The 19421-nt window shown below is 34.5% G+C and overlaps 1 pseudogene; it reads left to right on the top strand.

Annotated features, from left to right (window-relative positions):
• Positions 1-4358: 4358 nt before the first annotated feature.
• Positions 4359-4505, top strand: LOC145265491 (U2 spliceosomal RNA; annotated as a pseudogene).
• The last annotated feature ends 14916 nt before the right edge of the window (positions 4506-19421 follow it).

Below are 19421 nucleotides of genomic sequence, written 5' to 3'. Positions count from 1 at the left end.
AAAGCCCCACTCTAATATAAACGACTATACAAGATCCCGTAATATGCCTATTATTATCTAGCTACCTAGCACCTCCCCCTTTTTCTAATGAAAAGCATTAGTGTTCAAAATGCTTGACATAAAGAGCTCTCATAACGCCTGCACACTGTATTGTATTCCCGTGTTTCAAATCTATCAATAAATCTATGTAGAGAATACACGAGTATATATTTTCTATTATCAATCTATTTTCCTCTCTCTCTCTCTCTCTCTCTCTCACACACACACACACACACACATACACACACACACACACACACACACATATATATATATATGGATGGATTTTTCCTTTCTTGTGTTATTGTAACTGGCAAGCTACGATGGAGTAAAATAAATATATATATATAGAGAGAATTTTCTCTGAGAGTTTATATAATTATTTCTACAACCAAAAAAACGTCGCAGCTCTCAAGTGCCAAGACAGTCAAGGAACAAAAAGTCCAAAACTCGAGTTTCGCCTTTATTTGGGCTTATGGGTGACACCAACACACACACACACACACACACACACACACACACACACACACACACACACACACAAACTCACACACATTCTTAGACAACACGTATAGACTCTGTCTGAATGACAAATTAAGTATATTTAAATTTATGTAAACTGAATGAAATAAATATATCCAAGGTTCTCAGTATAAAGGGGAGATTTCGGTTTCCTGTTTGCAATGCATTCATAAGATAACACATCTGCAATGATCCATACTAAAATATACATACTGAGAACCTTGAATACACTTTATTTTGTTCTTTCCTTTTTGTACTTTCCTTTCTTTATTTTCCCTCTATTTTTCATTTTTCTACCTTTACTTTTAATGTCTGGAGTTTATATGTCACATGACACCTCGCCATCTGCCTTTAAATCGTTAATATGATTTATTTTTTAAACAAATAGAGATTTTTATTCTCAATTTGAGGACAGGTTTCTTCTGTGGAAGAGACCATTTTTTTTAAATCGCCTGACGAGAACTTGTGGTTTTACCCAATTATCTGTCGGAAACATTACCATGTCTAGTGGCGCGACCATGAAAATCTGTTTACATACATATATATATATATATATATATATATATATATATATATATATATATATATATATAGTGATGGATAGAAGAACCCCGGGATACGTTATTAATTAAGTCCTGCGTTGATATCGTAAGATCAAATCGCCGTATGGCGGGGCCTTAGCAAAATTTTATACAGTACATATTAAGAATTAGTAACAAAATGCAGTACGGTATATAATACACATGCATATAATCAACTAACATTATAAATAACAGCGTAAGTCGGGGAAAATACCATAACACGGGGCCGGGAAAAACATCGTATTCCATATCGTAACCTGAAAATATCGTATCCTACGGCCACCATATCCCGGAGTTTTACTGTATATATATATATATATATATATATATATATATATATATAAAACCTTGTATATGTGTGTATATGTATTCATATATATGTGCGTTTTTATATGCGTGTGTGTATGGAGTTTTTTACCGTATGAATATAATGCAAACACGAAACCCAAATAGCCTTGAATCTGTCTGCTCCTTTTCTCTCTCCCTCCCTCCCTCCCCCTCTCTCACAATATATATATATATATATTTATATATATACTTTAGATATGTGTATGTATACGCGCCCATATGAACACTATTATGATGTTAACATGTATCCGAAGGTGTTAGGCCATATCTATTTTGCACTTGCAGTGGCCCATACTTAAATATTCGAATATCTCTTTCAGAACTGGTATCGCATTTTAAAAAGGTTCCTTCAAGTAAAATCTAAAAGCAATTTTCAGATATAGAAATGAAAAGTTTCCTCATCATGAATGGTATTAAAGGACTTTTATCTCTTTCACAGACGCTTGGCATTTGCGTAATGTTTCCACATGTGCCGGACTACAGACGTCGGTAACCGGTGTCTAATCACGGCATTTTTCTTTTTTCTAACCTCCTTTCTGACTTTCAGATTAAAACCCTTCCTAACATGCATCTCTTCTCTCCGCCCTCGCCAGAGCCTTCTATTACTCTGCTAATACTCCACAACCTTCTTTACCGTCCGAGCGCTTGGAATTGCTTGAATGAGTATCCTTCAATTCCGCTGAACCCCACTGTTTAACAGTTCACTCAACGTCAAGGTTTTAGTGAACCGTGTTCGACTCTAACACTGAAATAAAAAAATAAAAAATCGGCACTCTGACAAAATAAACGAGGGAAGTATACGATGTGCCTTCAATAAATTTCCAGACTTTTTGTACAGGACCTTTGAAAATTCAGTATGTCATTACTACACATCTTATGGGATGACGGAATAATTTCTTTGATTTCAGATTGAAATGAACAGCTACAGCAAGAATTGGAATACATCCTACTAAAGCCTGATTGTCACAGCTGGTGAATTTCAAAAATGCTATCTAGACGTGAGGACACTTTAGAAAAACGATATGCAATAAAATTCTGTTTTAACTTGGAAAAATACCACAGAAACCTACGAAATGTTTCACACTGCTTTGGACTATCTTGCCTGGATCAGCCATCAGTTTTTATGTGGTATGAGAGATTTAGGGAAGCCTGCGATGTATAAGGAGGAGTAAGGAAATCAAAACACCAGAGTCGATTTCTTAGATAAAGAATTTTTTAGATAAAGAATTTCTTAGATCAAGAAATTCTTAGATAAAGAATTTTTTAGATCAAGAATTTTTTAGATAAAGAATTTCTTAGATCAAGAATTTCTTAGATCAAGAATTTTTTAGATAAAGAATTTTTTAGATAAAGAATTTCTTAGATAAAGACTTTTTCAGATGAAGAATTTCTTAGATGAAGAATTTTTTAGATAAAGAATATTTTAGATAAAGACAAGTGCATATTAGTGTTGGAACCATACACACAAGTATTCGCGAAGAACTAAAGATGGAGAAGATTTGCGCGAAGTTTGTCCCAAGGATGCTCAGAGAAGATTAGAGAGAAAAAAACTTTGTCATGACAGCAGATGGTCGAGCTAATAAAGTCAGATCCCGCAGTTCTTGATGCTCTGCTGACCCAGCATGAAAGTTGAATCTATTGCTATGACTCACAGGCAAAAAGATTTCTCAGTGAAATGCCGCTGGCTCTCCCAGGCCCAAGAAAGCCAGAAAGCGCAAATCCACCAGGAAACTTATGATGATCCCTCTTTCTGGCAGAACGGACATGATCTACATACACTAGGTTCCTACTTGACAGACAGTCAACAAGGAATACTATGTTGAGATTTTAAGGAAGTTCAAGAAGATATTCCGTCAGAAGAGGCCAACACTCTTGAAATCGGTCCAGTGTCATTTCAACCAGGACAATGAATTAGTCCAAAACTCTATCCTTGTAAAAGAATATTTGATCAAGATGGGCATCAAAACATTTCCTTATCCTCCATATGATCCAGACCTTGAACCTGTGACTTTTGGTTATTTCTTAAGCTCAAGGAAAACCTTAGAGGCTGTTGTTATGAGACAACTGAGGAGATGAAAGAGGTTGTGACGAGGGTCCTTGATTCGTTCACACGAGAAGACTTAAACGAGGTTGTTTGAATGGTACAAGTGCATTGCAGCAAAAAGGAGATTACTTCAAAGGGGGCCAGAGTCTCATGTATGCACTATCAATAAAAGTGTTCATATGAAAAAAGTCAGGATACTTATTGAATGCACCTGAAACTTTTTAAATTGCATATTAGGCTGGTGTAAAATTAATGTCGTGTTTTAGTCGTGTACAAGCGACTCTATAAATCACTCTGTCGGTCGGTCGGTCTGTCCGTAACACTTTTGTGCTTTGTCTTTTTGGTTAAAATCAAAGGTCTGTTGTTAATAGATGCTGTTCTTAGCTTTTTAAGCTTTTCTTGGCCTTTTCGTCAAGATCAAAATGTAGTATCTGTTCCGGCAGATACTGCAAGCAAAGACCATATATGGGAGCAATCCCACATATAAGACCTTGGTCAATGTAGGGGCAACCCTTCATACCAATTGTCACTATCCAGCTCCCCTACTCCCCGGGGAGTTGGTCCCCATTTCCCCTTCATTCCTCACTTTAAAATCGGCCTTGTGCCTAATTTGCTCAGTGGGGGAGCAAATAAATACCTCAAAGTATAGTATGTGTTCCGGCAGATACTGCAGGCAAAGACCATATGTAGGGACAACTCTTCATACTAATTGTCACTATCCAGCTCTCCTACTCCCCAGGGAGTTGGCCCCCATTTCCCTTTCACTCCTCACATTAAAAACCGGCCTTGTGCCTAATTTACTCTGTGGGGAAGCAAATAAATACAGCTTTTCTTGGCCTCTTGGCCAAGATCAAAGTGTAGTATATGTTCCGGCAGATGCTGCACTTAAGATAATTTGTACCAGTCAATGGAGGGGAAACCCTCTATACTGGGACAATTATTATTTTTGGTAACCAGAGTGCCTACTTTTAGGGGAGCTGGTTTTTACCTCACATTAAAAACGGCCTTGTGCCTAATTTGCTCAGTGGGGGAGCAAATAAATACCATCTGTTCCGGCAGATACTGCAAGCAAAGACCATATGTGGGGGCAACTCCACATATAAGACCTTGGTCAATGTAGGGGCAACCCTTCATACCAATTGTCACTATCCAGCTCCCCTACTCCCCGGGGAGTTGGTCCCCATTTCCCCATTCACTCCTCACTTTAAAAATCGACCTTGTGCCTAATTTGCTCGGTGGGGGAGCAAATAAATACCATCTGTTCTTACTACATGCTTTACTTATTGTGATATAAAGTGGGGGATTACTGTTCTGTATTAATTTAATGTAAAATGATCACCCACTTTACAACCAGTCCGACTCAAAGCCATTCAAGTCATTCTCCAGATCATTCAAGTTGTTTTTGAAGGATTCCAGTTATTTTTTAAGCATTCAAGTCATTCTTAAGGGCATTCAATTCATTCTTAAGTTCATTAAAGTCATTCTAAGTCATTTACTTTATATTTATTTAAGTCATTTCAGCTCATTTTTCAATCATTTTAGTTTATCTTAAAGAATTTTATGTCAATCCTACATTCACGCATTTTGTAGTTTATTTCTAGACTACTGAATGTTACATACGGCGATAATAATAGTTAGTTACACACCGGTTCTTCTTAGATCACCGAAATTAAATAACGTTTAGTTTGCTATGTAATTATTAGTCTCTAACAACCAAGAACCATTCCGAGCCATTCGTTGTGGTCTACAGTTACCAGACACAGACTGACGCTGACGGATCGATTTCAGAAATTCAAATAGTCAATATTTAACATAAAGAGATTTTCGATATTGATGTGATAAGTTTCTCAGAAATGACGCGGTGGAAAAGTGGGAAATTCAACAGTCACACGTAAAACTCATAATCAAAAGTTCTTAACAGCAAAAAGAGATGTTTATAGAAGAAAACAGTCGAGTTTGAAGAGGACTTGTCCATAACTTCTACGTGTCTGCGAGGACTGATCAGAAATAAGGATTGTAGACGATTTACAAGTCTGAAATATCAGAGTTGGCAGCAATGGCTTCTGCCTCTCGAAAGCCTCTTATCAGGCACCGAACCAAAGACAAATATTCTTTTACTATCCATCTCGTTGAATGAGTTTGTAGAGATAAAACCAAAAGTATACTCATTATTTATGTACGAATATATAAGTGATTATATATATTCATGCATAATACTCATAAATATATTGCTTATATCAGTAGAAATAAATTTAGTATATATATATATATATATATTAGTATATATATATTAGTATACATATATATAAATATATATATATATATATATATACTTAAGAATAGTTTTTATTTAACAAACAGTTGTTATGGAAACGTGAGATTGTAGAGTTTACAAAATATTACTGGCAATAATATTCTATAAATTATCCCATCTAAATAAGAATTGCTCGATATGCAAGATAGAGCAAATAAATTAAATTGTGATTACATTTTTTGAAATTCATTGAATGACAATTTTATATATATATATATATATATATATATATATATATATATATACATATATATATATATATATATATATATATTAGGTTGGTGCAAAAGTAATGTCGTTTATTTATATATAGTTGAACCTGAAAAACGACATTATTTTTGTACCGCCCTAATATATATATATATATATATATATATATATATATATATATATATATATATATATATATATATATATATATATACTAGACTACCCATGACCCGTTCGGTCAGTATGTTATATTAGCTATGAAATTAATGTATACGCTTGATACTTGTGAGGTAAAGAAAATAGCTTTTTTGTGGCATACAAACATTCCATGAAAGTATATTAAAATAAAAAAAGAATATAAATAGATTTTTATCGGTCGTTCTGTTTATAATTGTTTATTTAAAAAAAAATTACATCCAGTGAATTATAAGTGGTTTGCCATACTGATAGGTAAATCTGCACTGAAGTGGTTTGCCATACTGATAGTTAAATGTGCACTGAAGTGGTTTGGCATACTGATAGTTAAATGTGCACTGAAGTGGTTTGCCATACTGATAGGTAAATGTGCACTGAAGTGGTTTGGCATGCTGATGGTTAATGTGCACTGAAGTTAAAGTTAAATTCAAATTTTGATATCTCTTTTAATTTAAACGCGAAAAAAACATCAATTGTGACGCTGAAAACGTACACAGTAAAACAGTACGTTTTATTGCTGCGTTAATTATATATTTGTAACGCAAAATAAAAAACATATTTCCGGGGTTATTATGTTGGTAGTGAAGAAGAAAATGTATGAATGTTTTTTAAGAACAGTGTATTAAAATGGAGAATAAATGAAAAAAAATAAAGGCAGCAGGTAAATCGTCGTTGTAAAATGCTCTTATGGTTGTCGACAGGTTGAATTAGATTTATTTGTAAGAAAATTGCGTTAAAATAAATTAAACGTTATACGGAAATGAAGGATGTAAAAAAATGAAGAAATTATTAACGATTGTTTATTTGGATAATTTAAACGCGAAAAAAAAAAAAACAATTGGACGCTGAAAACGTACACAATAAAACAATACGTTTTATTGTTGCGTTGATTATTTGTTTATGTACGCATGCGCAATCGGAATTCGTAAACCACATGTTGGGTTACAGCATACATTACAAGGTCATTTGAATTTTATAATTATATATATATATATATATATATATATATATATATATATATATATGTGTGTGAGAATATATAAGTGTGAGGAGACTTCTCAACCTGTGTAATTGACGAATGTTCAATCTACAGACTGTAAATTCGGTATATAGTGTATCCAGACATGGAAAACTTTTCATTCTGTTTTCATCCGGAAAAAGAGACTTCTAATATGTCTAAAAAGAAGAAAAAAAGAAAACTTGTACGTGGTCGCCAGCACAGGGTTTTAAAACACGTTTTAAAGTTAGTAGCAAGCTGGTCTAATGGTTATCGTTCTTGACTCACTGTCCTTGGGTTTTGTTTTCGATCTCAGCTCGTGAACTTTTTAGAAAAAATACTACTCTTGCACGCACCTGCCTCAGTTTCTTTCCGTGTTTTTATTTTTTTTACTTCATCCCCTTAAAAGGAATTTTACCTACTGTTTAATACCGGACAACGCCGGTTACATCTTCTAGTGAGAATGTGTGTGTGAGGACAACTCTTAACCTATATAATCAACGAATCTTTAATCTATAGACCAGAAATTTGATATATAGGGTAATCAGTTATGTGCAAAACTTTCTAATCTATGCTCACCCATAAAAAGTGCTGCCAAGGGAACAAAATTAAAAAATTAATACGTGAGAGTCATCGGAATTTGTTCTCTTTGCTACTGTTTCACGAATGCGCATGTATGGATCGTTCATGTTACAAAAGTTTACGCTATGTTCAGAATAAGTAGTTCGAAAACACTCTTAAAGAACGTGTCAAGCTGGCCTAATGGTTATCGTACTATACTCACTGTCTTTATGTTTTGGTGGCGACTTTACCTCTATTTTTTCTTCCGATGAGTTATCTGTTTAGAAAAAAAAACATAATACTCGCATATAAATGTCTCATTTTTTTCTGTTTTTATTTCTTTTTAACTGTTTTTCAAAGGATTTTAACGTTACGGTTAACACCTACGACATTTCTGTTCATAATAAATGAGAAATCTGCATTAATTAAAGTATAATAATCATGCGTATTTTAAAACCGGGCAACGCCAGGCGGCCTGCTAGTCTATCTATAAAAAATGAGAATGTATGTGTGTGAGGACACTTCTCACCCTATTATACATGTTTTAGCTACAGACTTGAAATTTGGTATGTATTCAGACATGTGGAAAATTTTTCAATGTGCTTTGATCCATAAAAAAGGGTTCTTAAGGGTTCAAAATTTTAAATATGTTACCTGTGAGTCATCTGATTTTTATTTGTTTGTGAACGGTTTCATGAGTTTTGGAAACACTTTTTAAAGATCGTGACAAGCTGATCTAATCGCGTATTTGACTGACTGTCATTAGATGTGGGTTGCGATCTCAAATCAACCATTTTTTTTTTTACTTACAAAAAGTGAACTTTTAGAAAAAAACATGATGATTTCGTTTATTTTTAATTCAGTTTTAAAAATGGAATTTAACGTAACGTTTTATACATGGAAACGCCAAGTACATCTGTTAGTACATCTAGAAATATGATAACGTGTGTGTGTGTGTATGTGTGTGTGTGTGTGTGTGTGGCCAATCCTCAGTTATTATATTCAAGGAATTTATGATCTACATTCATTCAGATATATATTCAGACATATAGAAGACTTTCAAATCTGTTGTTTTTTTTTTCGGAAACAAAGGATGCTAAAGGTATCAAAATCGAAAAATTGGTACAGGAAGGTTCATCAGATTTTTATCTGCTTGCTAACACGTTCACGGTTACGCATGCATGAATAATCACATTACAGATTCCTTATGAAAGGAAACAGAATTTTGTTGGTCACTCTTGGCTACGAATGGAAACAAAGTTGATATAAAAAATATATTTTCGCGAAAATTATCTTTACTTTCATCATATTTTGCTTAGGGTAAAATTTTTGAGTATCAAAAGCTATCTCTTTACAATCCCCTCCTTTTCATACCCTATCATACTTTCATCAATCACAGTCCATTTTCTGTAGGCTGTTTTTGAACCCAGTCAACGACGGGTACTTCTGCTAGTATTTATCTATCTATGTATCTATCTATCTCTCTCTTTCTCTCTCTCTCTCTATCTCTCTCTCTCTATATATATATATATATATATACATATATATATATATATAGTATATTTATATTACAATAAAGGTGTTTTATATATAAATATAGTTATTAAATTTTCTTACTTTTTGATTACTGATAGTTATTTTAAAGATTTATAATTCCATACATTTTTTTATCTACAAAGATAAAGGATAAATTTGAAGAAAAAAAATATAACTTAACCATACCTCAATATCTTATCCATATTTTATTTATCAGCAAATATTTTTTCATTAATTTATTGCTGTTCTGGAATCTTCATAGGGCGATTCACAGTAAATTCAATATCTTCGATGAAATTATAGCTCAAGTTAATGTAGCACGGTTTAAATGGCATAGTGCCGTTGAAGTGACCAGCCCAAAATCTATCGGACTGCAGCCTGACATATTGTTATGTACAGATCTGGGTATATTATACGTCCTTCGGAATGTCAAAGACCATCTAATTATCATAGAGACTATGGATGACTCTTGCTTGGAGTTTGTTTAAAGTGAGCCAGCCTCACAATTGCGTCCCAACCAACCTGGTCCGACACAGCTAAAGACCAGGTGATATGCCAGAATTGCTGGAAGTGTCGACGTCCTACTACATACAGCGCCTGGCATTCGCAAATGATAACCCCATATGATACTGGCTAGATTCTACGTGGCTTAACTTCGGTGATATAATAAGAACCAGGGTATCAAACCTGATTACGCCATATGATGCGAGTATGCGTGATTATGACTATTAATGAAGGACGCAGAAACAAGACTATTGATTATGTTACGATGGAGTCCAGGTCTAATTAAACTCGATTTTTTCGAAATGTTGACATTCGCCACTGTTACAATATTTCGCCAATTTAAAAAAAAAGATGTAGGAAAGTCGTCTGCTCTAGTATGGGCATATCGAAACCAGGAAAGGGAAATGCCTTTGAGAATTAAACAAAAAAACAAAAACAAACACAGTTTGATTCGAGATGAAAGCCGCTAAAAAAAGGCAGAGAACACGATAAAAATGTCGGATATACTACACGACAATCTTAAGACGGGCGGATTAATCCTGATTGAACAATGATGGAGTGTTAAATATAGTTTATATCCTTTTTATGGAACTCACTTCAGACAAGGCTTGAAACAACTTGATGCAAGGAGCTAAAATACTACCTTATTGTAAAAAAAAACCCCTCAGATAACGATAAATGGAAGATGGATTAAGACCAGGCAGCAAAAGCGATCCTTCAGATTGAACTAATCATATGAGAACAGGATTGATGAGGCTCATGTCTACAAGTCTGATAAGTATACTGCTCTAGCCAGGGACATAAGAGATGCTGGATTCAGCGCCAGCGTATTCGCAGTTGAAGTGGGCGCAAGGGGATTTGTAGGCTCGTCTGCCTACAATCTCATGAAACAGCTGCCCATCTCAGGGACGAGTCGAAACAGAACACTGAAAGCAATGAGCGAGGCAGCGGAGAAGAGGTCTAACTGGATCTGGTCGAGGAGGAATAAAAATCAACTTCATATATCTTGATTTCCCTAATTTAACGGCGGTTAAGACATCCATCAATGACACGGAAGCCTCGGAAAAGAAAAGAAAAAAATGGCAGCAGAGAGACATCCGGGAGTTATGACCTGGATGTGCCCCCCCCCCTAGAGTGTAAGGAGTTTAGGGCCGAAGCACGATTGAAAGGGGGTTTTCTTCCCTGAGGACCCTCTCTGCTGTTTAGCTCTCGATCTGAGTTTCCTTCCACTAGATGGACATATTCCGATAGATTTTTACCCATTTTGTCAGGAACATTGCTCCTGGAATCAATAAAATAAATATCACTTGTCTGTTTAAATATGTGCATGTATGTATGTATGTATGTATGTCTCGAAAAATCTTTCGACTGAGGCGATGGATTTCCACGAGATCGGTATCATTTTGAAGCCGACCCTTCGGACAACAAATATCGAAAAATTGGCCAAAAACATTCATTCATTCACCCTCAACTGGGACCATTTTTACAGGAAGGTGTCGCTTTTTTGCCGATATTTAAAAAAAAATCATCGCTTCGTTTCGATTGTTTAGCCTTAATTTTAATCTATGTCACTCCCGGTTTAGCGATGTACGCAGCAGCTAACGCGTCACGTTTTTTTTTTCACTTTCTTTTCCTCCTTCGTGGTACGCGTTCGAGCCTGCCTGCCTAGTACCATTTTTTTGCGCTTGCAATTTTCCTTCTTTTTTTTTTATTTTTGCTCAACCAACACCCTTACACACACCTGCACTTTCTTTTCCGCCTTGGCGTAACGGTTTCGAGCCTGCCCCTCTACTACAATTTTTTTCTGCTCAACACACACTTACAAAAACCCGGGCAACACCGGGCACCAATGCTAGTGTAAGGCATAAAGAACCAAATAAAAGAAGCGATGTAAGAAACAGAATAAATGCGGAAGGTAATGATTAGTCTAGCCTTCATCGAGGCTTGAACTCACATGGCTCGTAAACTTGCGACAGGTAAATTTTGTTCTCTACAAAAAAAAAAAAAAGAAAAAAAAAGCCTAAGAAATTTTGTTAAGCTTGTAAACAGTGAACTAATTCCCATAGGAATCTAAAATTTAAAAAAAAACTTCGAAGTTTAACAGAATGAGATCAATCAAGGTTTGTAAAAGTGAAGATCAAGTCTAAAAAATATAATGTTTCAAAGAATAATTTCATGAATAAAAGATACAAAAAAGTGGAAGAATTAGTATCTCTTATTCTATCTGAAACGAATTTCAATTCAAAGGTTAAAAAATATTAAATTGAAAATTGAAAACGCATGCGACAATAAAACTCGTAAAGTTTGCAACTCCAAATTTCAATGTGTTAAATTTCACAATGAATGTTAACCTCCATAATATCCGTACTCGAAGCCGCAATAAAACACATTCTTTGCCAGCGAATGGCTTCCTTATAAAAATATCCGATTCTTAAGCATAATAGAGGTAAATTAGGCAGAAGGTAATCCTTGGTATTGTTTTGTGAGGCTGTATTTTTTGTTGTAATTCTTGGTTCGCATCGTTTCTGGAAGACTCAAGAGAATGGAAAGTATGCAATTTTCTTTCTTTATCATTTACAGCCATTCGTTATCAGACGAGGAAACACAATCCGTTTGACTCGACGATAATGTGAATATCCAAGTAGAATGAAGGAAATATAACTAAAGAAGAGATTAATAAACTTCTCTCAACGTTCAAATCGAAAGAAAAAAATGGAGATTTTTTTTAAAGCGAAGGAATTAGCATGTAAATTTCAGACAAAAAAAAAGAAGCAAGACAAGAAAAGAATAGAAAAGGGACGGACGACTTCCAATAGAAGAAACATATGAATGAAATTGAGAGAGAGAGAGAGAGAGAGAGAGAGAAACATTAGTAAAGAAAGAAAATGCAAGGAAAAGATGAACAACACATTATTATTATTATTATTATTATTATTATTATTATTATTATTATTTACTCACAAGCCATCATCAAAGATTTCTCTTTGAGGACAACTTATAGTGTTATCTGGAGTCTGAGTGACATCAAGTCTACCTACATGTCTAGCACTCTCCAGCTCTGTAGATTAATTTGCATCACAACAGCCGCTTAAAATTGATTTCTCATTAGCAGCAACCCTTGGTCGTCCCTTGAATTTTGGTGACAGTAAGCTTCTCCAAAGTCCCAGTCCTCTTTGCACTCACCAAGCTGAGGTCTGGCTAGTGCTTTCTCTCCTCGTTCATCCGATCCTCCTTGATCCTCACTTATTTGATGTGTCACTAACACAAAAACAAAAAATAGGAGTTAATTTACAATTATGTAGTTTCAGTTGTCATGATTTCATGTGGGATTTCTTTGTGTTTTATTTCTACGGCAGTTTCTATATGTCCAGTTTGCATCTATGGATCATGCGTCTTAGTCTCTACATTCAAAGCTTTTCTTTAATATTTCAGCTGTTTTCATTATTGTTATCTGTTGTATCTTCTCAGCCATTCCTCTGATTCCAATCTCTCCCATCCTTTTTACAAAGTTTTCGGTCATGTTCCTAGCTCTCCCACTATTAGTCGTGTTATCTTGTCTATCTTCATCTTCTAGATCCCTTTAAGCTCCTATCCAATTCCGTGTGTTTGCTCTGCTTTTCTGTCTTCACTCTGGTTTGCTGGAACGGAAAAACTTACAATCTGGAAGGATTTTTCTTTCTTGTTAACTATTATAACATCTATTCTTCTTGCTTGGTTGGTTTATATGTCACATAGGATTTTGTGACTTTCATTACCAAATACTGCTGCCGGTGTGTGCTTGTACCTTTTATTTGGGTGTCCAAGATGTAATCGTCTGCATAATTGGCAGTGTACTATTTTCCCCACTTTATCTTGTCTATCACAACTTCCGCTTAATATACATTTCTCGTACTATTAATTTCTCTAAGATCTGTGTAGTAATAAGCCTTCCTCAGGACTCAAAACTCTATATATACTTCTAGTCAAGGTCTTCTTATTATTTGGACTTCTCGGGCTTTCAACCTTCTTTGACTCCTCACAAATTATCGTGCGTATTATTAGCAAATCTTAGTGCCATCACCTTATGAAAATGCGTGTTTTTTAGAGCTGGGAGCCGGTTCATAAAATCTATTGTAGCAAAGAGAAGTAATGCACTTTTTAGAAGCACGCATAAAATGAAATTCAAAACATGAGCTTAGAAAGAATGACCACGCGCGGATTAAAAAAGAAACTAAACAAATATTTATTTAAAGTTTCATATTTCCGGCTTATAACAAAGCCTTCATCAGGAATATTTTTAAAACAATACATTTTTTCTTTGTTTTCTTATTTGCCATGGTGTAGTTTGGCTAGCAAAGAGAAGTAATCCACTTTTTAGAAGCATGGAGACAACCAAATTCAAACATGTGATTAAAAAGAACGACCACGCGCAAATCTTTTTAAAAAAATAAACAAATATTTATTTAAAGTTTCAAATTTTCGGTTTATAACAAAGCTTTCAGCAGGAATTGTATTTTCTGTTCACTTGTCGTGTACTGGTATCATTCTTATGTTTTTGTTTGTTTTTCTACTTTCAGAAGACTGGTAACCGTTTGTAGTTTATGTGAAGTGGTTTCTGTATTCGAGGATTTTCCTTATTATTGTTTTCGGAACTGTTTCTAATTAGTCTAGGATTATTATCTCCCCAGATCTCCAATACTCTCTACTTTTTTCGATAAATACTCTCTACCTCTTTGAATAAATATTGTCATTGACTTTGTGTCCACACAGCAGTCACTTACTCTTAGTTTCTCATTGTCAACACCCATTGGTCTTCTTTTGAATTTGTGTGCAAAAAGGACTCCCGAAATTCCCAGTACTCTCCTCACACTTCAGTAGATGGTCTATTATTTTTCTGTATAATTAAACTTGTATCCGATATCACATTTCCTGGGTATGTTATTAAGTGACAGAATGGCTATGATAAACAGTAGGGATGATAGAGAACCTTCGAAGATGTCTCTCTGTATTCTTATCTCAGGTGTTGTCCTCCAGTTGTCATTCTCAGTCTCCACGTTCTTCGTTACTCTTCAAATCATTTTGTTGATATTGTTTGTTATTTGTTGTACATGTGTTTACAGCGGATAATTTGTGTTTTTCCATTCAACTTTGACCCAAGAAAACAATCGGAGTCTTCTTTTGTATTTTATTCTCATTATTTCTTTTATTTCAGTTTCTTTAATTTTAACTACTTCCATCATTCATAAGCGTTTTTTTGCCATCCTATTTTATCATTTGCCCATTCAAAAGCTTTATTCCTTTACTTTTTACCATTTTTCCTCTTTTCACTTTTAAGGCACCACACTTCTTCATGCCACAGTCTATACCTATGCCATTATTGAACATGTGTTTAGTTCTTGCAAACATACTTAGCTGGTCTTCATTGTTTGCATACAAATATATATCGTCCACAAATAGAAACAGTCTATCCACTACTTCTTCTATCCACACTAATAATGCACATCTACCTTTCGTAATGTGAACGATAACGATTCCATACTCAAAACAAACAACAATGGCGACAAGCTGCGCATCTGAAGACTTCCTCTCTTCACATAAACTTTTCCCAGAGCTTCCCCGTTCGATGTAAATGACACCTTTCATTGTTTCCTACTTCTAAGAAATCTAGCACACTCGTCACTTATCCAAATAGTTCCATACATCCAGCTTATGTGGAATCAGATCATATGTGGTGTGGTAATCTAGCGATAATATCCATAGATTTGTGCATCTTCTCTTTCAATCCCGAAATATTGTCCTATTAATAAGCAATTGATCTTTGGTCACTCTACAATCTCGCCTAAATCTCTTTTGTTCCTCAGGTAAGATCTTGCAGCGTTCCAGATATTGGTGAATCTCATCTACCAAAATGCCTGCCAGTAGTTTCCACATCAATAGAAGGCAGGTTATGGGCCGGTAGTTATCAACCGCAGTGCGCTTTAGTGTATCCTATTGGCGAAGCTCTGTTCGTCCATGCGTGTTCTATTCAGAAATTACATCTCCTCTCGGTGTGATTCATTACGTACCGTAATTAGTTTTCTAGTCTATTAATCAAGATTGCATTAGGATATCATTGTTTTTATAGTTGTTAGTAGTAACACCGTATTTTAAGGTGTTTTTTTTTTCATAGTACTGTGCAAGTGTTTACGTAGACTTCCTCTTATGAATCATCGGCGTAGCTGTTTCTTTTCCCACTGTTCTATTCTCTTCTTGTTTCTCTGTTTTCTATATTGTTCATGTTTGCCATAATTAATATTGTGATGATTAACTTTCTCTGTTTACCGTCATTAATTTTTCTACCTATTTTTTTGTGTAATTTACATAGTCTCGAATACTTAACAGCTTTCTTCTCCGTATTTCATTTTTATACAGCATAGGTCAGTATCCTCCTTCGTATGTTTGGTTTGGTTGTTTTGTTTTACGGCATATCAACCCTTTTCGGGCTATTTAATTCCGAATCCAGTTATTTTGTAGAATTTTTTTTTTATTCTTCAAGCATTTTCTGTCTTCAAACACTAGTTTGTAGTGTTTGGTTTGGATTGGTGGTTTTATAGTGGATTTTATCGTTTTTGTTCCCTTCCATGCAGAACATGAATGAGTTTGGCAATGGGAGAGGAAAAAGGGTTACAGTATTAATGTTTGGTACAATTTAAGTTAGAAAACCAGTCAGAAAGTGAAGGAGATAGAAAGAAAAAGGGGGGATGGGAAGAAGAAAATAAGGAGAAAAGGTGGGTTGTTGTTTTTGTTTTGGGCTTTGCAGAACATAATTATGTTTTCCAAACGGAAGCAGACAAACTAAAAGACATCAATTAGGTGCATTGCGTCTCAGGAAGCCAATATCTTCAGACAGCCTGATATGGTAGCACTAGTCCTTCGGATATACTGCATTATGTATTGCTATTAGGTTTCTACTCTTTTAATCCAGATGGACGCAGTTCGTTTTTTTTTAGTCTAGCCTGAATATCTTACTAAGAATCATATTAAACTCTACTAAATTTATCAAGTATAGTAGCACATCTGCGCATGCATATGACATAAAATAATAAGAGAAAGTTCTCAATATATGTGAATTTAATAGAATCAAACTAATAATATGTATCCTAACATTAGCGCATTGTCTCTGTATGCAATCTTGTTTCACAGTAAATTAGCTATTTTGATCTATTGATTATCAACAGACAACGCATAATTTGAATTATTTATTGCATATAATTATGGACGAACATTGCTATAGTAAAAATACCTCCTCCAAGCTATAGTTAAAACAGCAAATTTATTCCATAATTATATATAATGAATCGGTAACGTTGGGTTTTATATTAATTTGTGGATTCTCTACCTCTTCCAGCTATTTCAAAAAATAACAACTTGCGTTCAATTGCATGCATAATACGAATAACTTGGAGATTAAAACTCCATAAACTAGAGGTTTATATGCTCCAAAACACACGACCAAAATCAAATAAAGATGTATTTTCACACAGCTTTCTCTATTGTAATATAGTTTTGATTAATTTAAAGTAATTTGAAGATAGGATTTTTTCCAGTCATAAAATAGTCCAAGGGTGTCTCAAGATTAGTGATCCATTTTATTCATTTTATATATTAATATAAAACAAAACACGATTGTCTTAAGTAAATCATGGAATTTGTAGTAGATTTGCCTTTTATTTTTTAATTATTGTTTTAATGCGTATGACATTGAGAAGAATGAAAACTAGAAAATATAAATAAAAAGTATACAAAATGAATTAGAAATGGGGTCCTTCTATCGATCCAGTAGATATCTACCTGCTGATGCAATTCTTTACCTATATAAGAGCCAGGTACGTCTAAGGATGGAGTGGTGCTGTCACATCTGGGCAAGAGCTGCTCGGAAAATATATTCTGCCTTGACAGAGTTCAGAATGAACTTCGTAGCCTAGTGGAGGGGGATGCCATTTTCTCTTCCCTGCAACCTCTCTCTCACAGACGAGACGTTGCTAGCCTGTTTCTATTTTATCGTTATTTCCATGGCAAGTCCTCGTCTATGCCCCTCCCCCGTCGCCAAACATTTACGAGAAACACTCGTTTGGCTGTAAACACTATCAATATTTTCCCCCACTTTTTATCTGTGCATAAACCTAAATGTAGATTCCATTAACAAAGCTTCTTTCTAAGAACTGCACGTCTGTGGAACTCCCTTACGTTCACCTGCTTTCCAGCTGACTGCAATCTGGCCGTCTTCAAGCCTAATGGAAACAAGTTCTTGATGAGCCGTTCTCCTTAAGTTATCAAATTTACCAAATTTCCACTTCTGTTGATTATTATGATATTGTCCTATTGACCACTGTACACTCTTTAACCATTATCCTCGAGTGGCCTCTAGGCGTTGGTAAGTGGTGATTCCTTTGAAAAAGAAAATGGATAACGTAGAAAGGAAAGTAGTAAAACGAGACGGAAAATAGATAAAAGAAGTAGCGTAGAAAAATATGAAGAAAAGAGGACAAAGAGTGGAGAAATGAAAGAAAAAGTAGAACAATAAGAGAGGAAATAAGATAAACGAGATGGTTTATAAGACAAGAAGACAGAAAGTAATAAAACAGAAAAGCAGAGTCAGAAATGTTAGTAAAGGGTAGAAAAAGGAGATAAAAATGGAGACAAAAAAAGAGATAGAAAGTGGATAAAGGCAAAATAAAGAGACAGAAAAGTAAAAACGAAAATATAGAAAAAAGAAATAGAAATACAGTTAATAAAGAGAGAGAGAGAGAGAGAGAGAGAGAGAAAATGTGGATGAAGCTAGAAACGTGGAGAGAATAAATAGAAAAAAGAGAGACGAATAACTGAAAAAGACAGAAACGTAGAAAACAGACAAAAAGGTGCAAAAAGGTGTCTGAAGAGATTTAAACTATAATTGTCACATTTCCTTAATAGCAAAAAAAAAAGAAGAATATTTTCTATTTTCGATTCTTTCAATTGATAAAAATCTCCCAACAAGAAAATTATCAAAGAAAAAGATCTTTAAAGATGTTAGATTATTTCAATCGTTTTAGAAACCATTATGAAGCCGTTTATTCTGATTATTAGCATTTATCTGTTTTTAATTCAAATTTTATATTTCTTTGATATTTTCAATAAAAATCAATTGTAATTTAGAAGCATTCATGATTAATGCTCAATTGTTGTCGTTCGGCAAGATACTAAAATATGGTCGCATGAACAGCTAAAGATATAAAAAAATATCATTCCTAAACCTAAAATAAATTTGTGATATTTTCATTTTATTCAAACGTGTTAAAACATTATTAAATTCATATTTTTGTTAATAATTTTAAAAATATTTCAAATGACATTGACCTAATGGAAACTTCTCAGACTATGTTTAATTTCATATATACCGTTGAAACAATAAAGGCCATTTAACAGAACTTTCTTTCCACCACCGTTTCGATCCCCCCACCTGGCCCCAATTAAAAGGAATGGCTCTTGTTTTGAGTTAGCGTCCTTTCTCAACAATATCCATGTGACTGACCTTTACCCCAGACCTGAAATTGAAGACTTACATCAAATCGG

This window comes from Euprymna scolopes, chromosome 3, assembly GCF_053919585.1.
Source record: "Euprymna scolopes isolate OS-2025 chromosome 3, ASM5391958v1, whole genome shotgun sequence".
In the NCBI taxonomy this organism is placed as follows: Eukaryota; Metazoa; Mollusca; class Cephalopoda; order Sepiida; family Sepiolidae; genus Euprymna; species Euprymna scolopes.
The sequence above is the reverse complement of the archived record's forward strand: the minus strand, read 5'-3'. Positions and strand labels throughout refer to the sequence as shown.